The following is a 19,456-nucleotide window of genomic DNA, read 5'->3' as shown; positions in this document are numbered from 1 at the left end:
AAAAAAAAATGAACTTCACAGAGGTCTCCATAAAAGTCTATTAAAAAGTCTGTGTAAATTCATACTATAAAACTTATGCTAAATTTAAGTTTTATTAAAAACCTGGTTATTTCGGGGCACCTAGGTGGCTCAGTCAGTTAAATGTCTGACTTCTCAGGTCATGGTCTCGGGTCCTCAGATTAAGCCCCACGTTGGGCTCCCTGCTCAGCAGGGAGTCTACTTGTCTCCCTCCCCCTCCCCCTGCTCATGCTCTCTCTACCTCTCTCAAATTAATTAATTAACTAATTAATTAAATCTTTTCTTAAAGCCTGGTTATTTCTTCTTCAGAGGGATTTAAAGTATAGTTCCAAAGGTCTTCAATGTCATGTAAAAATACAAAATCTAGAAATCTCAGCAACCTTTGCAAAAGAATATGGTTCTGTGAGGACTTCGATGAACCATTTTTAAACCCTTCTAATCTCTTAGGATCTTGCTACCATGTCATGGGTAATAACTAGGGGAAGAAACACAGCAAACACTAAAAAAATAACCAACCTAAGGGAGAAAATGAAGGAGAAATATATAGAAATATATAGACTACCAACGTCTCTCAGCAAATAAAGTCATCAAATAACTTGTCTTCTAGAATTATTTGAATTTTTTGCAGTTAATCATGAAAATTTTATTGTTAATTCATATCATGAGGCATTTCTGTGTTGTTTTTACTAATGTAGTCTTGTCGGGAACATCTACATTTGTGGCTGCCCCAAACCCTTCTAGACGTTCACATTTTGATACTTTCAGGACATTGTGAAGCTGACTTTTCCATGCATGTAAACTACAGTTTTCAACCACCTTTGCTATTAGGGTGTAGACTCAGGACCTGGTTTCATCATCTGACACACCTACTTGAGGTGGATTTGGAAACAGAACACGGGACGAGTCAGATGGGTAAAGAGCACCTGCTTGGCAGGTGCACGTGGCAGTAGAAGCAGGTGGTTCTGGGGGCAGACGTGGCAGCATATCTCACCAGTTGTGTGATGTGGTCTGAGCGTTGTTCCTTTAACTTCAGCTGAAAGCCTGTTTCTCCAGCTCTTCGGAGGAGACCATAAGCTCTCAACTATCTCTTAACAAACACCTTCCTGCTTAAACCAGTTCAGAGTGCAATCAGCTGTCTGTCACTAACACCCGAGAGATCACATTCCCCTCCCTGTCTCTTAGGATTACGAGAGGGCAGGAAAAAAAAAAAAAATTCGTGCTGAATTCATGTACACCTACATTTTTTTTCAGCTCTGAGTCAATCATTACATCTTCCAACAAAGGCTCGTGAAGAAGATGAGTTCTACCACTACTTCTCCCTGTGAAAATACTTCATGTGAGACCAAACAGGCTTGAATACGTCGAGGGTAAAGTTTAAGGATCAGCTGCCAGATGTTTCTCCCTCGTTCAACCTTCACTTTGTCATCCCTAATTGCCTCCTTCTGTCTCTGTCCTCATTTCCTCCTGGACTCCGGGCACTGTGCTCTGCTGGAAATATCGAGGCAGTTGTCTGAAGTTCTAAAGCACCTCCAAACCCAGAGAGGTATTAAAGCAGTGATTTAAAAGGAAAGAAAGTGGAAAAGGAAATGATACTGTAAAAATAAGTAATTTCGCTACTTCCCACCATCAAGGCCAAGCAAGCTTATTGGTATAGACACACATACCGATCACTGCATAAATCTGTCATTGGAATGACTCATTTACTTTTTTCTTTTACTCTTAAGTGAGAGTTGGCCATGGATCAGGCCCAGCAGCTTATGAAATTCTCTCCTCCCACACACTTCCTCCAACCTCTTTCAGACCTCTACTTCCAGAGGGATGGGAAGGATTCTCAGGTCTCCACCTTCCCTTCCACTGTGACTGTTGGCCTGGGCAACTTCAATCACTCAAGGACGCTGAGGTGCATCCCCTCTAACATAGGATAAAAATGCTTTCCTGTCACACATGCTGACTGACAGCCACGTAATCCTAACAAAATCTAAAAGCAGCCCGGCCCATACGATGGGAGGGAAGAAAAAATAATGGAGGAAAGGAAGAGAATGGACAGAAGGGGAGGCTAAATAGCTCTTAGCTTATTAAAAGCATTCCCCATAAATGCCAACAGCAATTTGACTGGAAAGCACTTCACTTCCTTCAGGTGTTCCCTGAGTGGGGTCCCATTCCCCTTTTTGGTGCCTGATGCGAAAAAGAAGAGGCAGCTGGCCCCATTAGGCAAGAGCAAACTGCAGGAAGATGGCAAAGGGTATCCCTCCGTCCATGCCCACAGATGATGAGGAGGCAACTTTCAGCCATGTTGGGCCCCCCACCCTCACTAGCTGGGATGGGCATGTGGCAGCTACAGCTTCCCATCTGTGAAGCTTCTAAGGAGGAACAAAGTAGCTCTCAGCCACAAGTTTGGGGATCCCCTACTGTTAAGGATGGACAGAGAAGATATAAAACATAAGATCATGTTCTCTCAAAAGTAGAACAACAATAACCTTCCTTGGCACATAGTAAACACTAAATGTCTGTTGAACAAGGTGAAAACCAATTAACATGAAGATCACACTACAGGAATAGTACAAGGGAAGAAAAATATCGTAAAGTGCCCATGCCCGGGGACCGTAAAAATAAGAGAGCTGAACTTCTAGCCATGACATAGGAAGGGCACACGTGTTCCAGACACCCGTCTCCTGCCTGTCCACACCAGTGGGACTTGGTTAAGAATCGGCTCACCATGATCTACAATAAGAAGGGAACAAACTATGCAAATACAGTAAAGAAAGGAGTCAAAACTGTCAAAAAGGTTCAGCTGCTCACCGCCCAAGAACATCTATTTATCTTGGCTTAGTCATTAACAAAGCACGAAAAGTATCTCTCTTGGAGGCCACAGACTGCAGAACATGAAGTACCTGAAAAAAGTCTTCAGATGCCTGCACATGTGTACACTTCATGGCAGTTAATTACTAATTCAGAAAGCAGCAAGAGTGCTGACAGCATTAAGGACCTCAATGCTACAAGCTGGAGAGACTGAAAATTATCCTAGTATTAATGGATTCCCCCCCAAAAAAACCATTTAATATTGAGGTTTGCAGAGACAGAGATATGGGGCAGGATGTGTTTAGCTAAATAATGGAAAGCATGTTAAACGAAGTAAAAAAGTAACAAACATCTTATTCTAGGACAAAATTCTAGAACAATCTGAAAAATTCATAAGTAATAAAAATAACAGAGGGGAGGTGGGTGCAGGGATGGGTGAAATAGGTGAAGGGGATTAAAAGTACATTTATCGTGATGAGCACTGAGTAATGTACAGAATCCTTGAGTCACTACATTGTACACCTCAAACTAATATACTGTACGTTAATATACTGGAATTAAAAAAAATAACAGCAATGTTTCTATTCCTACAGCATTTGCTATGTGATATCTACTCCTACATATCACCTCTAAAACTAAAAAAAAAAAAAACCCATAAAACTAAAATTATCTTCTTTGAAATAAATTATTAAATAGATAAAAGGTTAATACTTTCCATGATGTTCCAAAACAGTGACTGGAGGAAAGCCAAATTAATATTAAACTTTGCGGAGCTAGTAAGTGTCAAGTTGCAGATTTTAAACTTAGGCAGCTGGCCCAAGAATACAAAAACCAGTTTAGTTAAGGGAAAGGGGCTCGCTCAGTCTATGCTTTAAGACTGTCTTGATTTCTAGGAGGGACAAAGAAAGAGCAGGTAGTTTCTTTTGATTACATGGCATTTTGAATGGCCTAATACATCCTGAGAATGCTATTATTACTGATAAGGTGGGGACCAGAGGGAGGAAAAAGGCAAAAAATTAAGAAAAAGCCTCATATTTACACTGACCACATATACACTGAATATTCATAATAACAAGCAACATGTCAATTAGTATTACATAGTGTGGAAAAACATTAGGAAAAGACAGGAAAGACGTTAGACTTCAATGGGATCACCCAAAGAAAGTTTTGGGGGTAAAGTTTTGGTGTTAGGTTGTGAAAGAGACAACAGGTATCAACTGACTGAGAAGAAAGTTTAGAAAGTATTCCAGAGATCCTTCTTGAGCAAAGTTTAAGGCTTTCTAAGTCCATATTCTCAAAAGTTCTAATATTTTTCTGTTTTCTGTTTCAACAAGCATAGTAACCACCAAAAGTAAGGTTTTTGCCTTTCTTTGGGGCTGAAACTAAAGATTACACTTAAAACGATACATAGGCAAGTACTCGAAAAGCAGGGGCAAGATTCTGATTTCAGGACTAGTAAAGAGATCAAACTCTCGCTTGTTTCAAGTACAATTTCTAAAATTCACTGTTCTTTTCTTTCTGAAACATAAGTTAAGAGGCTTCTGAAGAACCTAGCTGACACTCTACTTTTCTAAAGAAAAGAAAGATCAAGCCCTTCAGAATCTCTTTTCTCTCTCAGGAAAGCTAATAGAACCAGTGATAGAATGTAACTATTTTCTGCAAGGACTTATTCACAACCTAAGAGGAAACATAAGTGGGAGATGGAGTTCACTAAGAGACCATAATCAGGAAATCCATGAGATGGAAAAGTTATTTTAGCTGCTAATAAAAACGACCTGATCTTGGATCTTGGTTTCTCATCTTATCCTACCCAAATACCCATAGCAATGTGGGTGTACAAAGGAGGAGTCCTCTGAAAGAGATGACATTTTTTTCTTTGACAATCACATTTACGAGTTATCAGGGCGGCAGGCTGAATTGGACTCTGCAATTCCTACACGTGAAACTCTATTAACACTGATCATCTAACACCCATTACTGAATTAAGCAAAGTAAGTTGGGGACCCCATGAAGACCTAATTCACCAAATTACCAAAAAATCTGACACCAATAAAGAAACAAAATTAAAAAAGAATTAAGTTTAGACTGTCCCACACTTGATAAGAAGCAAGACCACAGCTTATACACCACCACAAAAAACAAAAGTCTCTCCCAGTTGAGACAATCACTCCGTACTTTTTATTGTAGTAAAATAGACATAACATAGAATTTGCCATTTTAACCATTTTTAAGTATGCAGTTCAGCGGCATCATGTATATTCACATTCTCATCACAACCATTCATCTCTAGAACTTTTTCATCTTCCCAAATGGAAACTCTGTACCCATTAAACACTAACTCCCATTAGCCCTTCCCCCAGTCCCCGGTAACCCCCAATTCTACTGTCTGTCTCTATGAATTTGACTACTTCTGTACCTTCATATAAACCTAAAGGCAGGTAACCTGAAAAAATTAGCCTAGCCACACTCCTGAAGGTCACAGACCCAAGAGACGGCAATTTCTCACTTGAACTTGCTTTCAGATGTGCATGCAAGGTTTAACAGTTTACTCTCCTTTCAAAGTTGCCTCTTCGTGGAGTGTCTTACTCCAGAGAAAGCACAGGAAGATCTCCACCTACGTTCTACACATGGATGCCAAACCCAGTACCTGGCCCATGGATTTTGATCATTATTTCTCCTCAATTTAAGAATTTTTACATAGCCAATAACATCTTTTAAAGGGAAAAAGTAGACTACAAAATTATATCTGCAGAAAGATTACATCTGGAAAAACTTATGTATGTCTGTGGACTAAGAACTGGAAGTCGGCTTTAAAAAGCAAAAAACAAAAACAGGGCTCCTGGGTGGCTCAGTCGGTTAAGCGTTTGCCTTCGGCTCAGGTCGTGGTCCTGGGGTCCTGGGGTCGAGTCCTGCTTTGGGCTTCCTCGCCAAGGGGAGTCTGCTTCTCCTTCTGCCCCTCCTCTCACCCATTCTCTCAATCTCCCCCCCCCCACCAATAAGTAAATAAAATCTAAAAAAACAAAAACAAAAAAACAGGTAAGGTCTAGGGGGTGAGATTCTTGACCATCTCCCTTTCTGTTTGTACCAGAACAGAAATCTCCTAGGAATCACTGTAGAAAATCACCACAGAAGATAAATACCGACCTTTAGTTGTGCTACGTTATACATGTTTTGAGTCTAGGTCTAAACCCAAGATGCATTTTCTTCAGGCACCCATTTGCCACTGATTCTTCCTGCACCAGCTAAATTTAGGAAACACTACTACAAATAACAACTTCCAAGAACTCTGTGGTACTTGATGGGGTGGGGAGGGGTGGGAAGGTCGGAGTGGAGAGACAAGATTTAGCCTTTGGTTTGATTTTGTGAGAAAAAATGCAAATGAGAACCCTCCAACACCTGCTGGCTTCTTTCAGGTTAGTCAAAAAACGACATACATTTGACTTGTCAGATCAACAGATGAGGACCCAAATGCTTATTTTTGCTCCAACTATTTCATTGAAAGGCTAAAGTGGGCAAAGTCAGCACATTGAATTTCCTTGAGCCAACATGGGTGGGTTATGGGAAGGTGGTGAGGGAGATTCGCGCCAGCTCCAACCCACCACTGAAAGCCCTCTTCTGTGATTTCAGTTGTGTCTGACGATCGCTGATGTATTCAGTGTGACTCATGAAAACGGGGCCAGTTTCAGCAATCTCTCCAAACCAAGTAATTCTACAATATTACTTAATGAATGTTAAGGATAAATGACCATACCAAAAATTACCATTATTGAAAACTGATGCTTGGACATCAGAAGAAATCAGCAGTAGATACTTCAGGAGCATTCTACAGCTACCACTGGTAAAAGACACAAAGGTAAATCTGCCTCAGCTGCTAAAGTATATTCAGTGGATCCATCCTGTCTGCAAAGTAAAGATCCTGTTCACAATCCTTCAGGACTTGTCTACAACTTCCCTCCTAAGCTCACCTCCCCCAGCTCACCAAACTCCAGGTATCTAGGCTGCCTGAGAATCTCTGTACTTTCCTGCCCACTCCTCCCCAGGGTCACTTCTTCTCCCCAGTGTGTGTTTGTTTGTTTGCTTGTTTGTTTCCTCTGGAACACCCTTCTTCTTCAGGACTGCTCCCAGGGGCACTTCCTTAGTGGAACCGCCCCTGATGTGACCCACCAGCCCTATGCACAGAGCCTTCCCTGACATCATTCCCTCCAACTCAGGCTGGCTCCGGCTCCCTGTCCTAAATGCCCTGACACCACACTACATGGCTGGCACACAGACTCCTGGAAGATGCCAGGAGTTTATTGGGCAAAAGGCCCATGTTTATTGGGACACGGTCACACCTGTTCATCTATGTATTGTCTATAGCTCCTTTCATGCTACAGGATAGAGCATTGTACTGTCACAGGGAACTTCAGGCCCACAAAGCTCAAAATATTTACCATCTGTCCCTTGATTTTAAAAAAAAGTGTGCTGAGCCCGGTCTAGACAGTGACATTTCACAGAGTCATTCTGATGGCTTCGGGTTTGCTCTGCATATCACACGTTTCTTCTACATTGAAATGATATCTGACACAGCACACCGCCTTCTTAGAATTGCAGTATTCCAAAACACTACTTGTGCTCAATTCTCTTCCTTACTCTGCAAAAGAAAGGGACAGAGGAATTTTCCTCGAATATAGGACATTTCTAACAAAGAACTTTGATGGAAAATGTGCAACACACTAAGTGCAGCTGGAACGTGTTCAATAAATGGAAAAGGCGAGTTTGCTGTCAGTCATCTCTACCTGACTGGCAGCCCTGGGTTAGGAGCAAATACGGCACCACACAGACCAGGCTGCAGAATGCTGACCGCAGACAGCTCACGAGAACCGGTGGAGAGAGCCACACTCACACTTCGGTTTGTCTCCCAGACCTGGATGAGCACACCTGCCTGAGTCATCCTCACCTTTCCAGCAAGAAAGTGACTATTTCCCGTCTTAAATGCATCTCCCAACTCAGGGAGGAACACAGGATTGTTTCAAAGGTCATTTGTGTCCTCTCTTGCAGATTACTAAGCAAATGAGTTCTCAGACTCTCTCACTTACGATAGAATAATAAATTCACTGAAGGGTGAGCTATCAACTTTGTGGACTGCCCCTTGTCTTCAGGCTGGGATGTAATCTGCAGCTTTGAAAAAGCTAAGAAACTTTTTCTAAAGAGCATTCATAATCCCTCAGGCCTAATATCACCTCCTCTATGTGGGATCAGACCTAGAAATGGTTTGTTTCAAGAATGAAACAAACACTGACCCAGAGCAGGTCCTGCCCTGGAGAGCTGGCCAGTTGTACATGGGTAGGGCTAATGTTTATGACATGCAAAGGCTACACATGGTCAAGGCCAGTACATGAGCCACAAAAGAAGGGCCATGTTGCTCAGAGCAGTGAGAATGAGCCATGGGCTGGAAGGGTAGAGAAGAGTGGAGCAGAGAACAGTAACTCTCCCGTTTTTCCTGAACATAAGGACCTAAAATGCAGGTAAACGTGGATTATTAGAGATGGCGCATTTCATGGTACATTCATGTACAGAAGGGGTGTCCTATTTCCCAAACATAATGGGGGGCACATTTTCCTTGCTCTGTTTTAAGGATTGCCTGGTCAACATTCCATGGCCTTCCTTTGAAAGGGCAGCACTTCACCAAATCTTCCCTCCCCCACTGCTGCCATTGAAAGCAATCTGACGGTCTATTTTTATTTTGACAGCTGCATCCTCTTGCACTAGGCATAGAAGGAAGTCCCAGGCCACCTTCGTTAGAGCCCGTGTAGGACTCACAAGGAGTGAGTGAGACTGGCTACCAAGGAGGCCAGAGGTCCCTCCCTCACTGGGGTCAGCAGGACCTCAAGATGACTGGTTGAGACTATTCCACCACAATGCCGTCACACATGCAGAAGCAGCACTAGGAGAGGTCCCCATGAGAAAAGGTGGCTAGCCTCAGTCTAAAGGAACATTAAAAAAAAAAATACTTGGAAATGTTATTCTGACTTTATTAGAAATGTTATTCTGACTTTAGGGCATAGTATTGAAGCATTCTATAATGCAGTTTAAATTAATCATTTACAGTAGATTTGGAATGACCTCCCGCTTGGGTGCTGTGGGGATGGTCTCCTTGACAAGGCAGATCACTAAATAGGTAAAGTCATTTTGGACCAGTTCCACCCTTGCTAAGCCCTAACCGCTTTAAAAACCAGTACACTCTGAAACGATCTCTATACCACTGTGCTAAGGAATAGTTTCCATGACCAGAAGGCCCAACTCAAGGTCTGGGCTCAGCTCTGTCTGTCTGAGATGCCTTCTCCATGATCACACAATAACAGAAAAATTATCTCTTTGCAACCATTTAAAGGATAAAAGGTCAACCCCATGGCAGGTTTCCCACATGTTCTCTCCCTTCTCTGGCAGCTGGCTGTGCTTTTCACCAGAGGAATCTTACGGATTGTCTCCCTTTAATTGGGGGAAAATCTGAGAAGCAAACAAGCCTGTCTGTATTGGCCCCCGAGAGAAGGAGGCTCTAATTCAGATTTCAGGTGCCTCTACTTCTCCTCCTTCACCACTGCTGAATGCAGGTATGGCTTGACTAGCTCCAACTTTCGCCGTGTATTTCATTTGTTTTCCCATCAGAAAAGCAGATAAGAGCTAGTGGAAGAAGCCGCTGCTCAGCACTGAATGTTGAAACTCAACATCTGTACTAATTGTGGTGATAACTGAAAGGAGAAATAATTTCTCAATTCAAACCCAGGGTTTGACAGCACCCTCTGCACCAGCACACTCACAAAGGTCTGCAAAACATCTCAGGAGTCAGACCACAGAGAGGGGGAAGCACTTCAAAGAGCAGTATGGGCATGACCTGTCCACTTAGCCTGCACTGAGACAATGACTCTAGCAAGGGGCCATCGCTTTACTCTCAGGCTTTTAAAGACAGTTTGGATCACTTCCCTTGCAGCTGTGGCAGGCAAAAGGTCCACCTGCAGTGCCTACCACCAATGAATTATTAGGAGCACCTGAAATTGGCAAATTTGCTTAAACCAGTCTTCAGTAAACCAAGCTACATTTAAATCATTCTTTTTCTTATAGCTAAAAACAACAGTACCTATAGAGCCATTATACCCTGCTGTGGGTCTTAACCAACCAACCAGCCAACCAACCACATTTAACTTCTCATTCCAACTCTGACTGCAGACTCAAAGGCCCTTCACCCAAGGAGCCTGACACCTGTTCAGTTCCCTTGGGCTAGATGTCCTCTGCCTCTACCACCATAAGGCTCAGGTTCCCGATGGTCTGCCAGCCACATGCTGTGCTGTCCTAACCTGGGACCAGAAACATATTTCCCCCAGGATATTCACTTTGGTTGTTTCTTCCAAACTAAGCTGCTCTTCCCTTTTAAACTCCTTAGCAAAACTGGACCCCTATTAAAGCTTTCCAGATTTTGCTCCTATGTCACTTACTCTCCGCCTTCTAGGGCTCATAGCACCCAGCACAGTCATGCCTAAGAGCTTCTTGTTAAGGGTTGATGGCCAAAGAACTGCAGAAGTGCATTATATCTGCACCAGAGCTCCTTCTCTCCAACCCCTCTGTGCCCTGGGGTGCCCCTAAAGGGATTTCTGTGCCTGTCTCTTCTAAACACTGGGCCCCACCTTACTTCTCCTTGTATTTTATCCCCAATCCTTGCTACAAGGTAAGTAAACATCTGCTGAATTTGAAGGAATAACTCCTAATTTAGCCAAAAGGAGAACTGAATATGGCCCCACCCTTACCCCACCATGCTGACCACCTTCTCCACTCTATAATCAGCCGACTTCCACACATCTTCTATGGCTCCAGGGCTTATTTCCCCCTTCCTGACCAGCCCGGAAGGGCTGCTCCTAGTCAAGACAGATCTCCCCACTGAACCAAACCATACTAGTCCTACAAGACTGCCTAAATACCCCTCTTTACAAATTCTTCACCAAATTCCCCAGTTCATGAGCCTGAAGATCTTATGTAAGTGGACAGAGCTCTACCCTGTGCTTCAGCATTTATAGGCAATTTCTGTAGTTGCAACAATGCATACTATCACTCCAGCTGAAGCACAGAGGGGAGACCATGTGCTACTTGCTTTTCCTGAGATACCGGTTTGGAGATACCAGGAGATCTTGCCACTGGTACATTTCCCATTGAGAAAAAGGAGGGATGCAAACAAGGCAGGCCCACTTCAGAAATTCAGCACTCAGCACACAACATGGTCAGTACTTGATCGCACAGGGGAGTCAGGGCAAGATGGACAAGACAGGGCACTGAGCAGGAAATGTTAAAACAACAACAACAACAACAAAACCACTGGGACCTGACTCAGAGAAAAGTTCAGCAGGTTTGTACAAGTCTTCAGTTATGTGCAGAGGCTGGTCAGTAAGTTTGAGTACTAAAGAGAAGGTCCACACCTGAAATGCAGGGTGCTCTAGAAAACCAGAGAAACGAAAGGTTAACACAGATCTCTTTCATTTAGAAACAAAAAAGCACTGTTTCCTCTCTAGAATCAATGAAGTACTAGAATATTTCAAGTCCCTTTTAGTCCATTCATGCTGGAATTCTGGTTTTAGAACTGCATTTGCAAGTGAGCTTGTCACAGAAGGGTCAGCAGCCAGATGGAGCTGTCTTATGCACTTGACTGCCCACACACACGGAACTCAGATACAGCTTGATTCAAGAAAGAGCGATTACTAGACAGTTTTCGATACCTACCATAATCATTTCTATTTGAGTCATTTCTATTTAAGTCTGGGGTTGGCTTCAAACAAATTTACTTCAACACATGAAAGCTGCTGCAAGCCTTCGGTATGGTAGGTACCACTGATACTTGGGTGGCATCAAAGAGACTTTCTTAGAGAGGTGAAAACAACTGGGGTTCACTGGAAACAACTGTCAATCTGAAAACCATGGTCAAACAATGATTTGTTTTCAAAGGCCCTGGACCTCGATAGTGTGATGTTTTTTGCAATGCCAATAAAATAACTAAAATCATCTACCCTGGATCCAATGGCCAATCCAAATAGGAAATCTGCCCAATGCTTCAAGCTGCATCACTAGGGAAATCTGTGAATCTTAAGAAAGGACATAAACTCATTTAAGTGAAACAATCAAGTAAAAGATAACTGATACAGAAAATAAAATCTATACAGCTGAAAGGTTCGTCTTCAGCTATCTTTCCCCTTTTAAGATTAAGATGATTGAAATGAATGGTTTATACCCCCCTGATCATGGACAACAAGGACACAGCTGTCTAATGTCAAACATGCACATATGAAAGCATAGGGAACACTGTTACCACAGAACCCATTCCGGCCAAATCTGAACATCCAAATGCAATCTACTAGTCACTACTACAGACACCAAGAGTATGGCCACCCACCTGCCTACCTTCCTTCATTCAAAGAGAAATTATGAAGATACTCCCATTGTGAAAAATACATAAAAATAAAGACAAAAATGAAACTCATCCTTCCTACCCTCTTTCCCATCTTACTCCACTTTACCACTCTGAGGAATCTAGCATGGTCCTTCTAGACCTTTATCTGTCCATTTACATGCATATATATGTACCCACAGAAATATGCAAACAATATTTAGTTTTACATAAATGGGATCATATTGTGGATATTATTCTACAATTTGCTTCTTTTGCTTAACAATTAACTTTTCCCTGTGCATACGATATAAACCTTCTTCTTCTTCTTTTGAATCGCTGCAGAGTATTTCTTAATATGGATGTATCATAATCGAGCACTACTACCCTTCTACTAAATGTGTGGGTTGGCTCCAATTTTTTACCATTACAAACAGAGTTGCGGTGAACATCGTTGCCCATACCTCTGTGGGTACAAGACGAAATGTGTGGCTTTTGTCAATTATCTATCCTGCTAGGGGAAGTATGCTATGGTAGCCTATAGCTCCTGTGACTTGAAGGTCATGAGCAGGGTGGGCCCTGGGTCCTGAGAGCTGAGGACTGACACAGGCACCAGAGCTGGGGGTGACACTGTGCAAGTCTGCCTGTGTGTCTGCCAAAGCAGGACCACAAGCAATGAGGATCTCCCTCCTGAGCCGGAACACAAGCCCCTGTACCTTGAATATTCTCTCAGCTTTTCAGAATCTTGCTATAAGCTCCTTGAAATCTGAAACAATGCCTCAACCAACTCTGCCTGCACTTCAAGCATGCTGCCTTGGCTGTGGCAAACCTTTTAACTGATCACTCACTGTGTCTTAGATGTACTTTCCTCCTTGTAGGACCAAGCTCCTAATGCAAACCAAAAGTAGCCGAAGGATCCTTAAGAAATCAATCAGAAAGTCACGGAAGTGTCACAGGGGATTCTTGGTTAGCAAGACGTAATTCTGAACTAGAGTCCACAAGAGCTCCATAAAACAGTACGTCTATGTTTCTTAACACTTACTGACAAGTGAGGAACAGAACAAACAACGCACATAAGTGAGGCTGGGTTGCATTAACCAGATCCTCTGGCTTCACTTATTACTCATGGTTAATAAATCACTCTTGGCACAGCTCTTCTTTCATACCCGTCAATGTGCCACAAATGACCAAAGACAGGATTTCTCATTTTGGAATGGAGCTGAACACGCATGTGGTTCTCAGCTCATCGGCGAGCATCTGCAGAGGGTTGAGTGCTGGGGAAGGCCAAAGAAATCCCAACGCGGCACCCGCCCGCTGTGGGCCTGAGGGCAGCTGGAGCTTGGACACAGGCAGCGAAGAGCTAGTTCATCGAACAGTGGTTAAATGACCGCTCAAGAGACTACAGAAGCTGTCAGAGGGTGTACAGTTCACAGCCAGTTAAGAGGACAAACGACAAATACTGCAGAGAAAAGGGAAGAAGTCCTGAGGCTGGAGGGCACTGGGAGTGTCCTTCTCAGAAGAAGGAGAGCTAGGGCCAAGCTGTGAGGAAGGGTAGGGCTTGGGCAGGCAAGAGGGTGGAAGAAAAAAGAACACATTGAAGCATAGTTTCTTAAACTTTAAATGCCACTTAACCCCTTGGTTCTAGTGTGCTTTTACAGTTGGGAAACCAGCTAAACTTTTGAGGTAGTGAAATGGGGTGGGTCACCACACAGACATGTAGCAGATGACCAAGGTCTGTCAAGGAGCCTCTCGGTCTCCCAGCACCGCTGTCCGAGTAGATGGAACAGCTCACCTTGGTGAGAGTTTTCTCATAAATACGTGGGTAATAAAGACAGCAGTACAGACATGTAGATAACAATAAGTATTAGAACCAGAAGACATGCCCAACCATAAACAAAACTAACAAAATTAAATTGTGAGCCTGGGCACCTCAAAAAAATGTCTTTAGTGTTAAAGGAAATATAAAACAGAACCCCCAGGAATAAGTGACTTCTATGACAACAGCTTATTCTTTGGGAAAAAAAAAAAAAACTTAGGTGGTTCAAAGTATAAAAGTCACAACTTAAAATGGAAAGAATACACATCCAAGCTGAACTCAAGCTCAAAAACCTACGTGGTATACATACAATACCCTGGTTTGAATATATGCATATAAACTACTGTTTTTTTCTATTTAATCCTAAAATATACATCCTTTAAAACTTAAAACTATTTGGAGAATTAGTCCAGTGAAGGAATAAGAATACTTTTTAAAGCATTTTTGTTGATAGCAAAAATAGTTTTGTTTCCTGCAGGTGCTCTGGTTAAATACACAGAATGAAAAATGAAACAAACTCTGAAATTTTTACATTAGAAAGATAGAGTTCTGTTTCTTTTTTCAGGGGAAGGGAGAAATCTTTCATTGCTCAATATTACTTCCTCAGCACCTATAAACAATACGGGGTTCCTGATATGAAAAAGCACCGTCTTTGTGATAGGAGTTTTCACCAGCCTACAAATCTGGAGTAATCAGTCAGCACTGAAGACGCAACTCACAAATAAGGGAACACCCCAGCAAAAGCAAGCAACCCCCCAGCCAAGTCCTAAACAGCAAAACAAAGGCTTTTTTCCCCTTAAATATTTTAATTACAGGTCTGGACTTAATTCCTATTTGAAATTAATAAATGTGGCAATTAATTTTCCCCCTGGCCCTGCCACTTGTTGGAGGTGACATGAGCAAGTCACCAGGTCTGATTATGCTGTGAAGGAACCAGGACAATGCCATCTGCCCTGCTGGGCTCTCAGAGCTTTTGGAGGATCGAAAGACATTGGTGTGACTGTCATGGAATCAGAGCTCTACCAGAAGTCATGTCTTGGCACTACCAGCTTCCTCCTGGATGGAATGCTACTGACCAGATTTTTCAAATTCCCAGTCATTTCCAGAAACCCAGTCAAATACCTCCAGATTCATGCGGCAGAGAAGGGACCTTATTCTCTGAGCTTCCACAGCCTGTGTTCCTACTTGACTCCTAGCACTGAGGGCCTATCCTGAGCCAGAGCTCTTCCTTTTCTAGACTTAATTATTAGTAGTATTTATAAAATATCTATAATATATATCTTATTTATACTCTAAGGGCTTCATCGGGGCAAATATTGGGATTGATTCCCTTCTGTTATCTCCAGCATCTGTCCCAGGGTCTGGCTTGTAGCAAGAGCTCAACCAATCAGTCAATCAATCAATCACTCCCTGTCTTCAAAGGGAAGAACTGTCTGGGCAAGAGACACAGCACTGTGAGGATGGCATTCACAGCAAATAAAACAAAACAAAAATTTTGCTAATTAATAGTAATGAAGAACAAAACTCCGTGCTGGTGATAGTATGGGAAACAGGAACTTTCATACACTGCCAGTAAGGGCACAAATGGTATAACCCTGTCCAAAGCTGATGTGGCAAATTCTACTAACACTACTTGCAGATTCACAAGCATCAGTCATTCAAGGAGAGGACCAAGACAGTAAGGCACTCTGGGGAAATCTCTGGCCTGGGAAAGAAGACCCAGGTTGCTATCAAGCTACCTGGACCAACTATGGAATTGTGGGCAAGTCCCTTCATGTCTCTGAACTTCAGTTTCTCTGTCTACACAGTGATGGAATCAAGGTAAGTGATCCCTGGGACTCTGTTCAGCTGGGATTTCTATACCAAACACAGAGCAGTAGGCAGGGAAAGGGAGCCAGAGCTCTTCAGAATCTTAGATATTAGTCTAGGGCTGCCTCAAGTGAATATAAAGGCCCCTGAGTTTCTGCTGTTTCTAAGAATCTGCATTTTAGAAGAACTACCCCTCAGATACTCTTCTGAAGAAACGGGCATTGGGGCTTTGGACCTCCTGCTCTTGGCTGACCACCTTGCCCCATGGTTCAAAGGATAAACAAATCTTGTCTCGGGGCGCCTGGGGGGCACAGTCATTAAGCGTCTGCCTTCGGCTCAGGGCGTGATCCCGGCGTTGTGGGATCGAGCCCCACATCAGGCTCCTCCGCTAGGAGCCTGCTTCTTCCTCTCCCACTCCCCTGCTTGTGTTCCCTCTCTCGCTGGCTGTCTCTGTCAAATAAATAAATAAAATCTTTAAAAAAACAACAACAACAAACTTGTCTCATCCTCCAAGGGAGCACTAAAGATCACCTGGCTTCACTAGATGACCAGAGGCGAGGTGAGGCCCCGCCACTGCAAAGGCCTGAGAACAGTACCTTTTATTCTTTCATTTCTTTCCGCCTATAGGGTTGCTAGAAAGGGTATAAAACTCTGCTAACACTATGTTAGGAAACCTGTCTAAAAAGTACCCAAATAGAGAATCACATCTAATCTAACTGAAATCAACCAAGTCATGAGTTCCTTAAAAGTCCCTCCTAAGGGCACCTGGGTGGCTCAGTAGTTAAGCGTCTGCCTTCGGTTCAGGGTGTGATCCCAGGGTTCTGGGATCGAGCCCTGCATCAGGCTCCCTGCTCAGCGGAAAGCCTACTTCTCCCTCTCCCACTCCCCCTGCTTGTGTTCCCTCTCTCGCTGCCTCTCTCTCTCTGTCAAATAAATAAATAAAATCTTTTAAAAAAATAAAACAAATACAAAAATTTTAAAAAGTCCCTCCCAAAGTAAAATCAATAAATGCATAATAAGTGAAGACGTAGTCAACATATTCATGAGGCTTTTCATGGCGAGTGCACTTCACAGTATTGTCACTGGTCAGGTGTTCCAACAGGTTACAAATCATTAAGACCACAGAGGATGTAACAGGCACAAAAACTGTGCAATCTTCCATTCTACAAATACTGGGTTCTCTCAACAACCTATACGAGGGCAGGCTCATTTGGGAATAAGATCAGGTTTGGCACCCTTTCCTTGAGCACGGTTGCCCTAGCTTACTAGTTACATAAGCATCCCTCTGAACAGTGCTCACCCTGGAGGCTCACCCTGGAGGCTCACCCCGGACTCCAAGGGATAGCAGACCCCTTTCCTGAGTCCTTCTCAATCTGAATGTCCATGACTGTATTCAGCAGAATATAGTCCCATGGGATGTTAACAGGTGGTACGTTACCTAAGCAGGCACACACACAAACTGGTTCCCTGTTTAGAAAGATTGATAAATGTGTGTCTTCAGTGCAGAACCTGAAAGCTTTTATTCCGTCAGTAAATCTGTGAATCTTCTGGAGGAGCCTATGATGTGCTAAATTCCCTAAACTTCTTTATTTTTTTGAAAAGCATCACATTCCAGACATACTGTTCAACAATCTATCCTTCTAGAATGTTCACGAAGCCTTTGACCTATGACCTCTGTTGTAGAAACCACGTTGCATAATATGACTGCCCTCTCTCATTTAGCCTCCTATTGATTATAAAAGCCTTTGATACTTGATGCTAAGCGCCCAGTGCTTTTAAACCCATTCAGATATTTGTTGGAAATGAACCAAAGAAGTACCTAACAGTGTAGTAACATGGCAGCAGGGCTTGGAGAACTCCTGCATGGAATTAGTAGCACTGAAACCTTCAATTTTAAACAATAACAACCTTGCCACTCCCAGCCTGGCCCCAGACTAGTGCTGCCCAGAGTAAGTTAGGGCCCATTCAATAAATGGAGCTTTGAAGATCTTGGAACATAAAGGAGGTCCCAGCATCCCTTATCCTTCCACCTTTTATTAGGGCCCCTTATCAGGTTGGGGTTCAGTTTATTGCAGTTGCTTGGCTCTGCACACAGTCTGCCTTCTCACCTTCATCCCTGCTCTACTTCCCCTCAGTGATCAAGGCCAGCATAACACAGAGCTGCTGAAGAATACAATCCATCCCTCATTTCCCTACCAACTCCAAACATATTCCCTGACTCATTTCAAGCTGGATGAGATCGTGCCTTCTGGAACTGAATTTAAAATTTAAGACAGGGGGCGCCTAGATGGCTCAGTCAGTTAGGCATCTGCCTTCAGCCCTGGGTCCTGGGATAGAACCTCATGTCGGGCTCCCTGCTCAGTGGCGAGCCAGCTTCTTCCTCTGCTTGCTGCTCTCCCTGCTTGTGCTCTCTCTCTTTCACTCTCGCTCTATCTCAAATAAATAAATAAAATCTTTTTTAAAAATTTTAAGACCGAAGAGTGCCTTTACGCATAGGCAGAGGGCTAAACAAAGTTTTCAAACTTCTGGGACCCTGCGAACCTCCTCTATCCCAGTAACTTATCGTGAGCACATGAGTTCAAATAACTTTTGGTGACTGAGTTTTCCCCACTTGTGCAATCAGAGAGGTACTGCTTTAATTCCTTTCTAAGGATGTATTCGTGAATTATTTGTGAACTTAAAAATGAACAAAATAAGAGGGGAATATTAACCTATGTTATGCTATAAAAGGATGGTCTCTTAATGAATATGAAATCACAGGAAAGTACTCATCATCAAGCTGAGGTAATAATAGCATTCAAAGACTACAACAGGATGTTGCTAAGTAAGACCTGTCTCTAAAGAAAAGGCACAGAATTTCTCCTTTTTTTTTTCAAGGCAGAATTTGTCCTTATAAACTGAAATATGAGGGAATAAAAAGGAATGCTGATGAGGGAAACAGTTTTCCTACAGCTCTGAGGTTTTTATACAAACAGTGTCTCTTTTTACGAGGTTACAGTCCCACCTATTTTACTTGCTAGCCCTTTGTTTCCCACATGTAACCTGGAGGAGGCCAGACAGATAAAGCCTAGAGCTCTTTTAATGTCTAACACATGAAGGTCTTGCATCTAAACAGAAGTTACAATGTGAGCAGACTTAGGGCCACGCTCATACACGGCAATGTGTTCCACTAAACGAAACATAACGTAGTGAGGCAGGCCTGGAGGGTGAGGGTGGGAAGGACATCTCTGTAATTTATTAAAATAAAGGAAACCTCAAGCCTCATCTTGTGATTTAAAGAGGAAGTCAATCATGACCAGTTTGCATTTAACTTATTATCTTGGCCATAGCTTGGCTATATTTTAAATATAAACTATTGTTGATGGATGAAGAAACGGAGTAGCCATTTTCAAAGGAACTGTTCATCTCCAAAAAAAATGATGTGCTGTTGTTATTGTTTCCAACAAAATCATGCTGTAACACAAATTATAGCACCTCAAAAAAAAAAAAAAAAAAAAAAACAGAGCCAAAACAACAGAAGGAAGTATGAGTTCACAGATCTGGAGAAGTGAACTGAGGTTTCTTCCCCACCTATGGTTCTCCAGTACCATAACATTTACTAGAGTCAC

General features: G+C 42.8%; 1 protein-coding gene across 4 annotated transcripts in view; it reads right to left on the bottom strand.

The window, feature by feature from the left end:
• Positions 1 to 19,456, bottom strand: part of DUSP22 (dual specificity phosphatase 22) — a 69,597-nt gene that overhangs the window by 25,966 nt on the left and 24,175 nt on the right. The gene's annotated exons all lie outside the window — the stretch shown is intronic.

The sequence above is a fragment of the Ursus arctos genome, unplaced genomic scaffold (genome assembly GCF_023065955.2).
Source record: "Ursus arctos isolate Adak ecotype North America unplaced genomic scaffold, UrsArc2.0 scaffold_31, whole genome shotgun sequence".
Taxonomy (NCBI): domain Eukaryota; kingdom Metazoa; phylum Chordata; class Mammalia; order Carnivora; family Ursidae; genus Ursus; species Ursus arctos.
The sequence above is the reverse complement of the archived record's forward strand: the minus strand, read 5'-3'. Positions and strand labels throughout refer to the sequence as shown.